Here is a 15,232-nt window from a genome sequence, read left to right as displayed (position 1 = left end):
AGTTCCTTTTCTGGGGTTTTGTCCTGTTGCCTTACTTGGAATGTATTCTTTTGCCTCCTCATTTTGCCTCTTTCCCTGTGCTTGTGTCTACGTATTAGGTAGGTCAGCTACGTCTCCTGCTCTTGGATAGGTGACCTTATGTAAGTGATGGCTTAGGAGGCTTCCAGTGTGCTTCCCTCAGTTCTCAATGTTCCACGGGTGACCCCTATGTGGGCTACGTGTGTCCTTCTGTTGTGGCCTGTTTCCTCTCCCTGTAGGCACCCAGGGAGGACGAGTTATGCTCCTGGCCAGCTGTTGTAATTCTCAGCTGCTTGTAGTTATTGTGGGCCCTTCAGTCTCTTGATCAGGTGTGGGGAGCCCTAGCACAGTTGGCTGCAAGTTCTAATACTACATTTGTGTTGCAGTATTTCTTTTAAGTGAGTAGGCCCCCAGCGCGGCAGGTAGTTGGGCTCTGGGCCTTACAATTGCTGTAAGCCTCTAGCCTATTAGGTCTCTTGTCAGCTCTCTGAGGATTGCAGCTGGGTGGAGCTGGCCTCAGGCACAGGAGCACCCAATTGTTTCAGGCTTTGGAAGGTGGGGCAAACCCCCTATGTGGATCTTTGAGAAGCACAAGTCTTCTGCACCTGACAAGCCCTGCTGCCCACAGGTCCACACACACAGTCAACACAGTCCTGCCCCGTGTGCCCGCCCTGACATCCCCAAGCGGACCCAGTCTCTCCACGGAGGGAGCCCCACACACTCCGCCACCGCCCCACACTCTCCACCCGCTCCTTGTGCACACCCTGCCCTGCTCAAGTCGGCTCAGTTGCCAGGCTGCAGAGAATCCAGTCACCAATCTATGCAGGCCCACAAGTTGCCTGAGGGCTTGTTGTTGGGTGGGGCCAGTCTCTAGGGTGGGCTGCCTGCCCTGGCTGAGCTGGATTAAATCGGTGCTCTAGCGGGTGAGGCAGACTCTGGGCTAGCAGGCCTCAGGGAGAACTCCAATGGCGTCTGTGTCAGCACGCCCACACCAGGCCACAACAATGGCCGCCACCAATGTCCCAGTCCCTGGAGAGGTCTCACCCCTCACCGAGATGCACGCAGGGCCTATTAGGTGAGTCTCTTTTCACCACAGCACTGTGCACCTTTCTTTCTGGTGATTTTAGGATGCTTTCTGAAACGGGTGAGTTTGCGTGCAGGCCCTTTAAGAGCCAGTTTTAGTTTCTTTGTGAACCGGGTTTGCTGGGGGTGCTCCCCAATGCTTTAGTAGCAGGCACAGTCAGATATTATGCCGCTGGTCTCGATTGTGCTGGGTCCACAATATGCCCACAGCGGGGGCGCTCCCCGGCTCAGGGCCCCGCGCCTCCAGGGAGGCTGCGTACCTGTGAGCTGCTCCCGGCGGCCGTGAAGCTGGTGGCTTGTGAAAGCGGTGTCTTTTCTCTCCAGAAGGGAGTCTCTGCCTCTTCTACCCCAGTTAGGATTGTCCGTTGTTGTAGGAGTTCCTCTTATCCAGTTTTCAGTTCTGTCTCAGGGGTAATTTTTCCACGAGTAGTTGTAAATTGGCTGTGTCCACGGGAGGAGGTGAGTTCAGACTTTGCCTACGCCGCCATCTTGACTCGAGATCCAGAAAATGATTTTCTTGATTGTTAAAGATTTATGTCCCTTTCCACTTCAGTTATATTATTAAAAAATTAAGAGAGATAAGAGTGGATTGTCGTGTTAATCTTAGTTAACATCAGGGAGATAGGTTTTAAGCTCGGGATCATTTGCTTTTATCTATTTCCATTTTGTTCTGCTGGGAGATAGAGATGGTATGCTGTAAGGTTTACATCTTCCTTTCAGAGGCGCACAGATTACATGGAGCTGTGCTATTCAAAGTGTAGTGCGCGGACTCTGCTGGTCCACAAACTGCTTGTTACCATTCTGCAGTGAGATAAGTGGAGAAATTGCGAGTTGGCAAATAGAGGCATTTTATAGCAATTTGACAGTGTCAAAACACCCTAGCATCCTAGTGGACTCATCTCCTTGAACATGATATAGATCAAAAATATCAGTTCACCAATATGAAAAATGAATTGCACATGAAAACAAACAAAGCTCGTCTTCTACCATGAGACGGCTTGAGAAGCACTGATAGAGTGTATAGATTTTAGATACGTGACCTCAACATGACAGTCTTCTGTAGGTCATATGTTCTCTGTGCCTGAGAGTTTGAATGATTATTTCTGGAGATCTGAATGGCAGACTTGTTAATGACAATGTCCATGGTTTGCCCACACGTTGTAGGTCCTTGAAGGCTTTTCTTCTTCTGCCACGAGTCTATTGTCTAATAACGATTATGTGACTTCAAGAAAAAAGCACTGGCCAAATTCATTAAGATACTTAATTTAACATGAAGCAACTGGAGAATCTTATAGCTAGTTCACTGAGGAGAAGTTTATATATGGTAACCTGATGCTGAGTTATTCTTACGTCTACGGTGTGTACCATTATTTTCTGTTAACACATTTGTGTGTGAGTGTGTATATGTGTGAGTGTTTGTGTGTGTTGTGGTGGCAGTGGGAATAGAGGGATCTGTTAACAGCATGGACATCTCTCATGACAGAAGCTACCTTATTATATCATTTTCTTCAAGGTGATGTTGGAAGTCAGACTATGATTTGGATTAATTTGCAATAACACAAACCATGGAGGCAAAATATCATAGTATCAATATATTCATATAGATATAGTAGATACTCATAATGTGAAGGGTGGAATAGGAATGGGGGAAGGGGTTGTTCACTTAAAGGCTCAGTTGTGCTCTAGAAGGAAGGGGTTTCTGGTGGGTCATCTGCCTTGGGAGTTGGTTACTGGTCAGTTCTCTTATACTATATGTCTGGTGGTGCTGGGTCTACATTTTGGCCCAGAGAGAAAGCTTTTGGCTTTCGTTCTTTAGAAGTTAGGTCTCAATAAGTGTGCAGGGGCAATGACAAGAATGTTGCGTACTATTCTTCATATGACAGGCATCTGCAGCAACCACATCCTCTCCTCTGGATAAGCAGGCAAATGTGACCAAACCGGAATTTTTGCATCTCTAAGCAGCTTCTTTGTTTAATTCATGTTCTGTTAAGCACCATATGGTACTCTTACCTACACCCAGGGGAATATTTATCAAAAGCTAAAAACTCCATACTTCAACAATAACTTAAATAAACATCATGTCTTAAAAAATATCTAAATGTAATAACTTTATGCTAACAGCTCATAAGGGACTCAAATTTCTGACCTATGATAAACAATTTATGAAAGTACTATTAGTTAAAGAAATCTCAAACACTCCACCCCATTTCTATAACCTTGTGTGGAATACTATTTTCTGTGAAGTTGTAAATAATATAACAGACTAACCAGATTTGCCTCTATAATTTTTCCAACATAATCAAGATTCCGTTTCAGAAGTATCACAGGTTAGGTGACCCAGAAAGCAGACTTGGAGATAGAGATTAATGAGTAGGAAATGTATTAGGAAGTACTCTTGGAATCAAACCTGTGGCAGGGAAGGAAGCAGGATTGGGCAGAGAGAGGGTTTGATATGTGATGCAGTTGCAACAGAAGCCTCAGTGGACTGCATAGGTTGCTTTGAAGCTGGAATGGGCCTTCAGAGTAGTCACAGGTTGAGGCTCAGGGCTGGGCCTTTATGGTAATGCGTTGATCATTTTTTGGATATGGACTATTCTGAGAAGAAGTGATCTTGGGGAAAGAGACTTTTCAGGTAAGGCAATTCCTGTGTCCTGGCAGCACTTCCAGCATCTGGGGATATAATTCCTCTTAGTATTAGTGGGGGATCTGGGCTGTGTATCTCAATGTTATAGGCTGAATTGTGTACCACTCAAATGCATATGTTGAAGTCCTAATCCCCAGTGGTTCAGAATGTAGCTGTTTTTGGAGATAAGGTCTTTAAAGAGGTGATTAAGTTAATCTTTAGAGTCTTTAGAGTGGGCCCTGATCCAATCTGAGTGGTGTCCTTATAAGAAGAGAAAATTTGGACACATAGGGAGACACCAGACACATGCACTCACAGAGAGATGACCATGTGAGGACACAGTGAGAAGGCAGCCATCTGCAAGCCAAGGAGAGAGGCCTCAGAGGGAACCAAAGCTGTCGACACTCTGATCTTGGACTCTAGTCTCTAGAACTGTGAGAAAATAAAATTCTGTTACATAAGCCACTCAGTCTGTGATATTTGTTATGGCAATCCTAGCAAATTGGTATACTCAGTATGTGCTAGATGCAGCCATATAAGAAGACTTTTATAGTAAACTTGGTTTTTGTCATCAAGCATTCTGAGATTAATTCAAACTCTCTTTTTGTAGTTTGTTATAAGTATTAGGAGATACCTAACTAGTAGCACTCTTTTTTATCTTTATAGTAGGTATACTGATCTTATGTTGGTTTTGCACTGCTAACTTAACCCGATGTGTCATCTTTTAGTCATTTATTCAACTCCTGGAGTATGAGATCAGCATTCAATTCTGAATCAAAAAGCTGAATTTATTGGTTACTTAAGAAAGGGAGAACTATGTTTCTCAGGCACAATCTTTCCAAACAAAGAAGACTGCTAATCTTATATAGGATTGTTTGGAACCATGGAGTTTGAGTGTTGGTGAACATTCAGTGGCAAGAGTGAGTTAACTCAGTTGGAGAGGCTGGGTCACTGTGGTGGAATGTTGTTGATGGGCTGAATTTCAGAGGCGTGGTCATTGAAGTGAGGTTGTTGACTGGTTGGCTGTAAAAAGTAGGAGGATGTCACTGATTGGCTGGCTTTCAGAAGTATGTTCATTGAAGTGAGTTATCATTGGTTGAGCAAATTTAATCCAGTTCTGGTTGTTACTTTTTACCATGACTATAAAACAATCAATCTCTTTCTTGGAGTGTGGAAACAGTGGCTTGCAAATAGTAAAAGTGTCAATAAATATTTGGTGAACTAATTGACAAGTGAAAGATACCAAATAGGCCTTTAAATACATGAGTATGGATTTCAGGGGAAAGTCTGGGTCTTCAGGAGTCATCACTATATAGCTGGGGTTTAAAGCCTGATTCTGGACAAGATCACCTTGACAGTATGTGTAGAAGGAAGAGGAAAAGTCTAAGTGATACCTCAGGCATGCAGGGTTTTGCAAAGTTTTCTTCTCTTTGACGTTGTAGTTCACAACCTCAGTAGTCTGAGAAAATTCAAAGATATTAATAAAGGTATAAAACGAATTGGCATATGGCCTATTTACTTCTGGCAATTCCTTGTGTTTGGATTGAGTCCCTTGTGACCATCCTCCACCCCAAGTGGCTGAGTGCAAAGAAATGAGAAAAGCGATGGCAGGGTTCAGTGACCCCTTTTGAGTTGTAAGATAAAACTGAGTAAATCAGAAAGACCAACAAGTTTGTTCCCACCTTCCTCTCCCCAAATTGGAGCATGAATATAAAGTTTATTGAAAGAAAATGTCCTTTCCAGAGAGCAGAGATTACAGAAAAATAGTGTTAACACATAATCCCTTCCTTCCACTGGATGATGAGGGGCAGCTTTCAACTCTTCCTGCTCCAAAGGAGTGTTCCAAAGTATCTCTCAGGAAGCTTGGGGACAATCTGAGTGCAAGGTACTGCTGCCTACTTGTTGGTCTAGGAGTGTCCCAAAGGCAGATATTCACTATGTGGTCCTTCCACACTGGTCTTTAGGGAACAACAGCATGGCAGAGTTGGGAGAACACGCCTAGGAATAGTCTGAGTCCACCCCAATAGGTGGAGCAAGGATAGATGAGAAGTTTCCTGGGAGTTCACAGTGAGCATTGGAACGAGAGGAGGCAGGGCATGTTGTCACCCCAGCAGACTGACAAAATGAAAGAAAAGTCAGTCTTGGTGGGACACACGCAGACCTATAACTAGACTGAAGGGAAGGAAGTGGTACTGCCTCCACTGCATTACTCATCCTGGGAATCTATGCAATCAAATGTTGCATTAGAGAGCCAGCCACTGGCTGCCAGGACCAGCAACCAGACAGGATGCCTAGACTAGCGGCCACAGGCAGCCAAGTAGTGACCACAAAGCAGACACATAACATCTCCATTATTGGTGTGCAGGAGATCGCAGGGAAGACCCCTTTCCTCTGTTGCCAGTACTGCTAGGAAATGCATGAGGGTGAGCAGACCCCCAGGAGTTTAGAGTTACATAGGAGATAGAAGGAGGAAGCACAAGAAGAAGAGTTTTAAAATAGTCATTTCTTCATTTTCCAGTACCTGATTTGAATTAAAAATGTATTTCTAAATTGAATTTACTCAAATGGGATGGACTAAGTGACTAGGCCTTGCAACTTAGAACAAATGTAAGAGAAAATGATCAAGACAGAGATACAAAATTGACCAGGGTGAAGGAACATTGTGGAACAGTGTTTAGAATCACTATGCTTTGTTCTTTTCTTTTTGACTTTAAAATAGTGCCTGACATACAGTAAGAGCTCAATAAACATTTGCGCCTCTTTGTAAATAACCCATTAAGTCATCTAGAGGCATCAAAATTCATCTAAGAATTAGAAACAATGTTCAGTTTGTTTTTTTACTTTTTTGCTGAGGAAGATTTGCCCTGAGCTAGCATCTGTGCAAATCTTCCTCTATTTTGTATGTGGGTCATTGCCACAGCATGGCTGGTGAGTGGAATAGGTCCATGCCCAGGATCCAGGCCTGGGCCACTGAAGTGGAGTGCATGGAAGTTAACCACTAAGCCACCAGGCTAGCCCCTGTTTTTTTATTTTTAAAGTAGGCTTTTGAAACTCACTCCAGAAACAATAGATTTGAAAAAACAAACTTTGATATGCAAGATATGAATTCTGTTAAAAGTAGAAAGACTCCTAAGAACTAAAGGGAGGTCTTGAAGGAAGCAGGGTACTGACTTTACGCCATTGTGTTAAATTTAACAGAGAATAGGAGCAGGATGAAAGTCACCTGTGTTGGGAGCAGCAGTAGGAGGGTAATGGGACATGATGTTGGAGGAGCCCAGTGGTGTCTGGCGTAAGGCGCCTGAATGCAGGGGACGTGCTTGGAAAAACTACTGAATGTTATAGGTCACCAGCACCTGGGAGACACACAGATGTCTGTTTTCACTCGGTAAGCACTGCGTGCTGCCGCTGCTGAGTGGTCCCTTTAGCTGATCTGCTCGTGTTGCCTGTTGTCTTGCCTCTCAGTGGAAACTTGTCTGTTGTCTATGGATTATCTAGCAGAGGTGATGCATTCCATGCTTACAGATTTTGATGAGTTCCATCAAAACTCTCCTTGTTGACTTCCTTTTTCCAATGCACAGGCCACACTGCAAAATAGCAAGTGAGGGCTATGACATCTAGACTGGTGGTGGTCTTATGGAAAGAAGGCTCTCAGCATCAGTTCTTTGGTGGGTCTAGAGGGGGGAAACCCATCTCCATTACATGCTAAATTAATGCCTATTATATCTCCTTATGCTGTTTCTTATCTGCTGCCACTTCCCATCTCCGCTATCAAGAGTAATATTACCATCTTTCAAATCATCACAAAGTCCCCTCTTCTGTGAAAATCCATTCTCTGCTTCTCTTCCATTCCATGCTCTCCTGACTCTTGCACCAGTTTAAGTAAAGAAGGGAGTTTGTTGGCTCCACTATCCAAGGCAGAGGAGGCACAGGGATAGAAATGGGCCTTTGGAATGATTACAACCCAGGGTTCAAATGTTGCTGTAATCTTCACTCTGCATCTTTTATTAATGCTTCATTTTGCAAATAGTATTAATTTTTCCAAGCCACTTCACTTCATGAAGAAGAAACTCAGGATACCCTAAGAAATATGGATTATGTTTTTCCAGCTTCACCCCCAGAGAAAAGTAGAGTCTCCTTCCTTGATTCCAGTTCAATATAATGCTGTGAGAAGGACTCTAATTGCACTGGCTTGGGCTGTTTGCCCAGCCATGTGGTTACAGAGCTGGGGTAGAGATTGGCAGTCCCGAGCACAAGAGGGGAAAACTAAAGAATCATGATGTTTTTCCTGGAAAAGATAGGCCTACCGTACAAATCAAGCCTAGATAAATTAACTACAAGGAGTAAGTTAAATAATACTGTAGTGACTAGAAAATTATATCACATTTCACATAACCTTATTATAATACTTCCATATCTGATTGTTTGTGTTGTTAGATTACAAATATGAGGAGGGTATATTAGATCGGGAATTGAATGAGGTATTAGAACTTCTGCAAGTTAGTAATTTATCTTTATATCTCAAGGCTCAGACTGAAATAAGATATATTTTCTATTTAACAAGTTAATATAGGTATTACATCTCCAAACATTCAAATTATTTACGCATCACGTAATAAATAAAAAGACCTATTTGGTTTTATCAGAAATTAACTGCATGATGTGTCCATAATGAAATCAATACAGTCAGTGCCTTTTGAGTACTATTGATACTATTTTTTTTTTTTTTTGGTGAGGAAGATTGGTCCTGAGCTAACAACTGTTGCCTATCTTCCTCTTTTTACTTGAGGAGGATTGTCGCTGAGCTAACATCTGTGCCAATCTTCCTCTATTTTGTATATGGGATGCCGCCACAGCAAGGCTTTTAGGAGCAGTGTGTAGGTCCACATCTGGGATCTGAACCCGTGAACCTGGGCTGCTGAAATGGAGCATGTGAAGTTAACCACTGTACCATCAGGCAGGCACGAATACTGTTTTTAAAAAATTCAAATAACGCACTTCCCTTGACACACAGCACAATTTTAGGTGAACTTCCTCTATCATCAATTAGTATGTGCACATAGAATCCCATACTTTTGTAAACAACAACAAAATCAGTTTAGGTTCATGTAGCAGTTAGAATAAATTATAGAATGGCTCTTTCTCACAGTTTTTCAGATTTTACCAAATGTCTCTGTAAAACAAGGAGGCAGATGTTTGAGTGATGTATAAAGCCAGTCTTGTGATTTTGTAGTCACCCTTCACAATTTTCAACTATATTTCTCACTATCATGTCTATGAGGAAGACCAATACTGAAAGTCTTGCACTCAAAGCTGTGGTGGGATTTGTGTTCGACTGTAAATTCAGAGCAACTGTCGATGATCATTATCACATATAAAATTGTCAAATTTTAGTTGAATGCTTTACTTGTTAAAGATGGTTGCACTGATGGTAACCCTTACAGCTAAATTTAATTTTACAATGGCCATTAAGTGACTAAATAACTCATTTGCAAAGGTCCAATTTGTAATGTGATTGGGGGGAAATGAGATCCTAGTATTTTTAAAATTTGCATATAAAATCTGAAGATTAAAATGTAGTTCCTGTGTGTGTGTGTGTGTGTGTGTGTGCACGTGCGCACGAGTGTGTTTTGATAAAGAATACTTATTCCAGGGTGGTCTAGGAGAATTTCCTTTTTGATTTAGAGAAATGAAGCTGACCTTTATATTTTAAAGTTTTGTTTTTTTTTTTAGCTAGACAACAATTTATGGCACCTAATTATTGTACAAGAAGCAGTCAAGGAAAAAAAATGTCCCATCATAAATATCAACAAAAAAATCAGGATGTCTTCCCACAAGTGGTTTTTTACACCCTCTAACTCACGCATGTCATTCTAGCGACAGCTGTGGATTCAGAATTGAGAAAACAATAACAAAGCTTAATGAGATTTGTAAATTATTATAATAAAAAAACCCTTCAAGCAGCCAAACTCATTTTTGCAGTCATTTAAAACTCTATTGCAGAAGGGATTTGATTTAGAATAAATAACATTTTTCTTTCCCTCAAAGAGACAGGAAATTTAACAGATTTTTCTGTGTATGAATTGTTAAAAATCTCTTATAGTTGAGTGTGGTAGGCTGAATAAGCCCCAACACACCCCCGAAGATTTTCCACATCCTAATCCCTGGAATCTGTGAATATGTTACCTTACATGGTAAAAGGGACTTTGTAGATATGATTAAGTTAAGGATCTTGATATGGGGATATTATCCTTGATTCTCTGGATGGGTTCAATGTAGTCACAAGGGTCCTTATAAGAGGGAAGCAGAGCAGAGTCACTAGTAGGAGATGTGACAAAGGAAGCAAGAGATTAGAATGATGCCAGGAAGGAGCCACAAACCAAGGAACACAAGTGGCTTCTAGAAGCTGGAAAAGGCAAGGAAATGGATTCTCTCCTGGAGTCATCAGAAGGAACCAGTCCTGTGGACCCCTTGATTTTAGCTCCAAAATACTCATTTTGGATTTCTGAACTCCAGAAGTGTAAGAGAACACATTTTGTTGTTTTTAGTCCCTAACTTTGTGGTAGTTTGTTACAGTAGCAATAGGAAACTAATACAGTGAATGAATGCTATGGCATTTACACAGAATTTCTTTTGTACCATGTGGTGTGCAAGAGTGAAAAACTGAGGGGTAGGACCAATAAATTTATTCTAATACCAATCACCTTAAGAATAGGGCTTCCTTTCTGACAGCTGAATTGATGCAAGTGGATTGTTTACTTAATTAACAAACTCATGCATTCAGCAAATCATTGTTAAATGCCTGCTGTGTGCTTGGTAAACAAAACAGACGTGACTCATGCTTTCACACAGAATAGTGGGGATGACAACGAGCCTTAAATGAATAATTTCACATTAATTTGTTATATTTTTATATAGTGTTAAGATGCCATAGCATTCAAAACAGAGAAATTGATTTAGCCTGTGATATTAGGGAATGCTTCCTTCAAGAAATGTTGTTTAGTTGAGACTTAGTAGTAGGAGGAAATGGAGACTTTTAGTCATTTTAAAAGTTTTTTTATAACTTTATTTTAAGAAATATGAGAAGGAATTCATGGCTTTTAAAAAAATATCTGGTTGCAGTATAAAGAATGGATTGGAAGGAAAAAGAAGTAATATAGAAATACCTGTTATGAGCTATTTAATCTAGTCTAGGACATGATAATAGCATGTTCTGACTAGGATTGTGTCAGTGGGGATGGAAAGATTCAGAAGAAATTTAGGATACAGAATTGACAGAAAGGGGAGGGGAGGGTAGAATGTGAAGAACACTCAACACATAGATCCCTAAATTAAACAATAAAGAAAAACGTTAACACTTTGCTTGTTCTGCAACATTTCATACCTTATGTAGAAACACAAATGCAGAGTTTTAAACCAAATGTATATGGAAACAATCATTTAGAAAATTCAAGTTTGTTATTACTGAAGTGTGAGGAGGAGTTGAGGGAAAGAGAATTGGAGATAGAGGCAGAGGCCACTTTGTGAGAGGCCTTGTATGCCATCACAAGGAGCTTGGACCTGATCCTATAACACAGCACACCATGGAGTTGTTTTTAAGCAGGACAGATTTGTGCTTTGGACGAACTCTCGTGGCAATGAAAACAGACTAGAGGCCTTACTGTACAGGGGAAAGAAGGAGATGTGAGAGGCACTGTGTATGAATGAGGTGAGATATCGTAAGTTTGCGCCTTCAAGAAATTCTTTGAAGCCCATGTGGAGCTCACAATTGGTGGCTGATGTCCCTCCAAAGGCCTATGATATGAGATAAGGCCCAGGAGATTCCAAGTGTTTGAGAGGTGTCTGATAGGAGAGGTGATGGGTGAATAAGAGAAAAGTGAGGGAAGAACCTACAATGACTTCCAAATGTCCAAATGTCCATCTTGGGTGATCGGAAATATAGTGGCACCACCAACTAAGGTAGATAATATAGGGGGACTAGTCGGTCTAGAAGAGGGTGACGAGTGAGAATTATGAACTAGCTCTCTATCTCATAACATCAATGCCTTTTTATTTAAATGCTTTCACAAAGGAAATATAATGTCATCAGTAATGTCTTTCTATTGGCGGCATATGTCAGAGTGAAGATGTAATACTATCTTTGGAAATGAAGTTTGATTTCAGTGTTGATTCCTGGCTTCCTTAATGCAATATTTTATTATCAATTCATGGGTATATTTTCAGTAGCATTTCTATAGTTTCTCAATGGTTATAAGGAACTTGGCTCCTATTTGAGGTCTTACTTTAAGAGTTATACAGTGATCCTTGGAATTAGTTGTGTGGCTGGAACTGGCTTGTACCAGCTCATAAAGAGAGGATTGTTAAATTTTCAGGAATTTTGTGAGCCAACTGTTAATAACTCAGCCATTATTAAACTTTAAGTTATATAAACTTATAACTAAATTATATTAAAAACAAAAGTAGTAAATATTCAAAACTCATCACTTTCTAATTATTTTACTACATTTTATTATTAGTTCTAGAGATTATTTACATCTATTGTATCTATATGATGGAAATATTGTATAATGATGTGCTATCGAACATCTCTTCCCAACCCTATTATCAATGACATCACTTTGATAGCTTGAAATCAGTCATGGCAGGAGTATTCATGTTATGGAAATCAGCAAATGCTACAAATCAGGACTTGAATAGTTTTTTTTATTGTGTAGAATTAAGAAAACAATATAGAAAATATTAATAATGTACATTAAACTCTAAAGTGTGCATGTCTATAGCCATTATGTTGTAAATAGCAAAATAAAATTGGGAAATCTTCTGCCAGTATTTGAAAATTATTATCCAATTCAGCAAAGAATTTACTTGCATCATAATTGAATAAATGAAGCTTTAACATATATCTTTGTTTCACTTTCTTTTTTTTAAATTTTTATTTATTTATTTTTCCCCCAAAGCCCCAGTAGATAGTTGTCTGTCATAGCTGCACATCCTTCTGGTAGCTGTATGTGGGACGCGGCCTCAGCATGGCCAGAGAAGCTGTGCGTCGGTGCACGCCCGGGATCCGAACCCGGGCCGCCAGCAGCAGAGCGTGTGCACTTAACCGCTAAGCCACGGGGCCGGCCTGTTGTTTCACTTTCATCCTAATTATTAGTGTAAATGAAAATTCAACCAACATTCATGGCAGAACTATACTCATTCATCACTTGCAACCAAAGTTTGGCTACTGATATAAGAGTTTGGCAAAAGTCAAAGAAATTATTCTCTGAGAATCAATTGTCTAATGGGATTTACATAATAGTATTATATATTTTATTATTATTTGTAAGTTGTGTGATACATGTCTTTATACCAGTAAAATTTGTAATAAACTTATATACCATGTATATATGCAGACTTTTTTTTTTTCCCAGAGAGCTAGTTAAACATTTACTGGCAAACCACTGTCTGGAAAAACATCCACAGAAGATATTGCAAGTGCCATTATGCAGTTCCAAATTGGAATGTAAGTCTTACTGTAACAATCCCAAGAGTCTTAATTCTCTTCTCTATTGATTCTAATCCTTATGATAATGGCTTGAGGTTCTCCAGAAAAGGCACGATCTAGATTCATCTATCCTGGACACCATCTTAAGAAGAAAGAAGTGTTGTATAACTCTGATCTTGGACTCCGCCTAGATCTGCTGAGAAAAAGAGAGGAGGAAGGGCTGGACAGAAATATTATAATCACCAAGCCCCGTGTTCTCCGTAGCTGTGGCCCCTAAGAATCATGGGGTAATGCAAAATATGACAGAGACTGAAGGTGTTTATCAAGTCCAGCAGCAGCTAGGATAGGGTTTTCCTTAAGTCGGAGTGCAATGGCAATTTAGCCTTGTTGGAGGCTCCAGAAATTCTATATATATGGTTTTTTTTGCAGGGAAAGATTCGCCCTGAGCTAACATCTATTGCCAATCTTCCTCTTTTTTTTTTTTTTCCTCCCCAAAGCCTCAGTACCTGGTTGTATATCCTAGTTGTAAGTCCTTCTAGTTCTTCTGTGTGAGCTGCTGCCACAGCAGGTGGCGGTGGTGTGGTTCTGCGACTGGGAAATGAACCTGGGCTGCCTAAGCAGTGACAGTGCCGAACTTTAACCACTAGGCCATCAGGACTGGCTCAGAAATCCTATCTTTAATTAGGAAAGTTTGCTAGTTTTTCTTTAACTTTACTTGAAATCTAAGCTTTAAAGATTGACATTGATGTGAATAAGCTTACCTTCTTCATGAAGGACCTTACTAGAGCCTGCCTGTTAGGAATAGAATATCAAGTAAGGTGGAGCTGGGGTGCGATCCTGCGCAATTCCAAGATTCCTCCTTTTTTCTCTTAAAAAAAGCCTAATAAGGAGGTGGTGTGATCCAATAGGGCAATTACTTGGTGCAGATGAGAGAGACCTCGGTTCTTGAATTCACTTTGCTGTGAACTCAGACAAGTTCCTAAGTCTTTGTACATGGTTCCTTGTCTGCATAACTAGACACCATCTCCTTAAAAGGATGATCTTTTCCAATGTTGATATCCTTTATTTCTGAGGATATACCTTTTAAACAATTTCTGTTTCAGTTTTCTCAAAATTAAATTAAACAGTATTTTTTGAATGATAAACTAAATATCCTGAGAATCAAAAAGGTGGAAAATACAAACAGTTGTATTTCCCTATATTAAATGAGTAGAAAAGCCCAAACATCAAAACCCTGGGCTGCTCAAACCTGGAGAGATATTGATGCTGACATGAAAAGCCCATGATATCTTCACAATGAGAGATACTTTTTAAGCAAATATTAGCCTGAAATTCATTCTCTTGCCAAAATCCAGGGCTGTGTCTATAATTTTCCCCAACCACAGGGCACCCAACAGAGAAAAGAAGACATTTCTCTGGATAGTTCTGGGCAACTGTAGGGGCAGGCTACAAATTGGAGACGAATTGCCCCTTGTTAGGTCACAGCCTTGGACAGCGATGGGCAGTTGTTAATGAGAACAGGCAAACATAAAGCTTTATACTCTAGGTAAGGAGTGTTCCATGTTAGTACTGACCGAGACCATCGTTCCATGTAATCGTGACATCCCTGGAGTCACCAGAGGAATGCAGAAATCAAGGTGTTTTAATGGCATATTGAGTCAGCTTTAATTTCTTCTGCAAGCATGATTGAAGGAATGGTCTTAGCAACTTTTCACAGCTCACCCAACCTCTGAGAGACAGAGCAAGAACATCTAAGCTCTAGACTCTCCTCTTTCATTCAGGGAAAGCTTTCCAGAGAAAGTCCTCCAGAAATATTATAACAATTATGTTACTTAACACTTAATTATATAGTGATTTCTTTTAGGTTATTTCAAGTATCTCATCTTGTTCCTGGGGTGGCTGCCTAAGAACACATTTGTCCATAGATGAGTATTAACATTATCATTATCCTGCCACATAATATAGCTTGCATACTTTTGTCTGAGCTCTGCAGTTAATTTATAAATTGTTTTAGTTAAAAGTAA

General features: G+C 40.4%; 1 protein-coding gene across 1 annotated transcript in view; it reads left to right on the top strand.

Annotated features, from left to right (window-relative positions):
* The first annotated feature begins 937 nt into the window (after nt 1-937).
* The window catches only part of LOC147915802 (uncharacterized), a 298,801-nt gene continuing 284,506 nt past the window's right edge, over nt 938-15,232 (top strand). Inside the window, exon 1 of the transcript XR_015553794.1 lies at nt 938-1,093. The gene's annotated coding sequence lies outside the window, so the exon portion shown is untranslated. The remainder of the gene's footprint in view (nt 1,094-15,232) is intronic.

Source organism: Ceratotherium simum, chromosome 12, assembly GCF_057802395.1.
Source record: "Ceratotherium simum simum isolate JZ-2026a chromosome 12, ASM5780239v1, whole genome shotgun sequence".
NCBI classification, from domain to species: Eukaryota; Metazoa; Chordata; class Mammalia; order Perissodactyla; family Rhinocerotidae; genus Ceratotherium; species Ceratotherium simum.
Note: the sequence above shows the minus strand (reverse complement) of the source record. Positions and strands in the feature narration are given on the sequence as shown.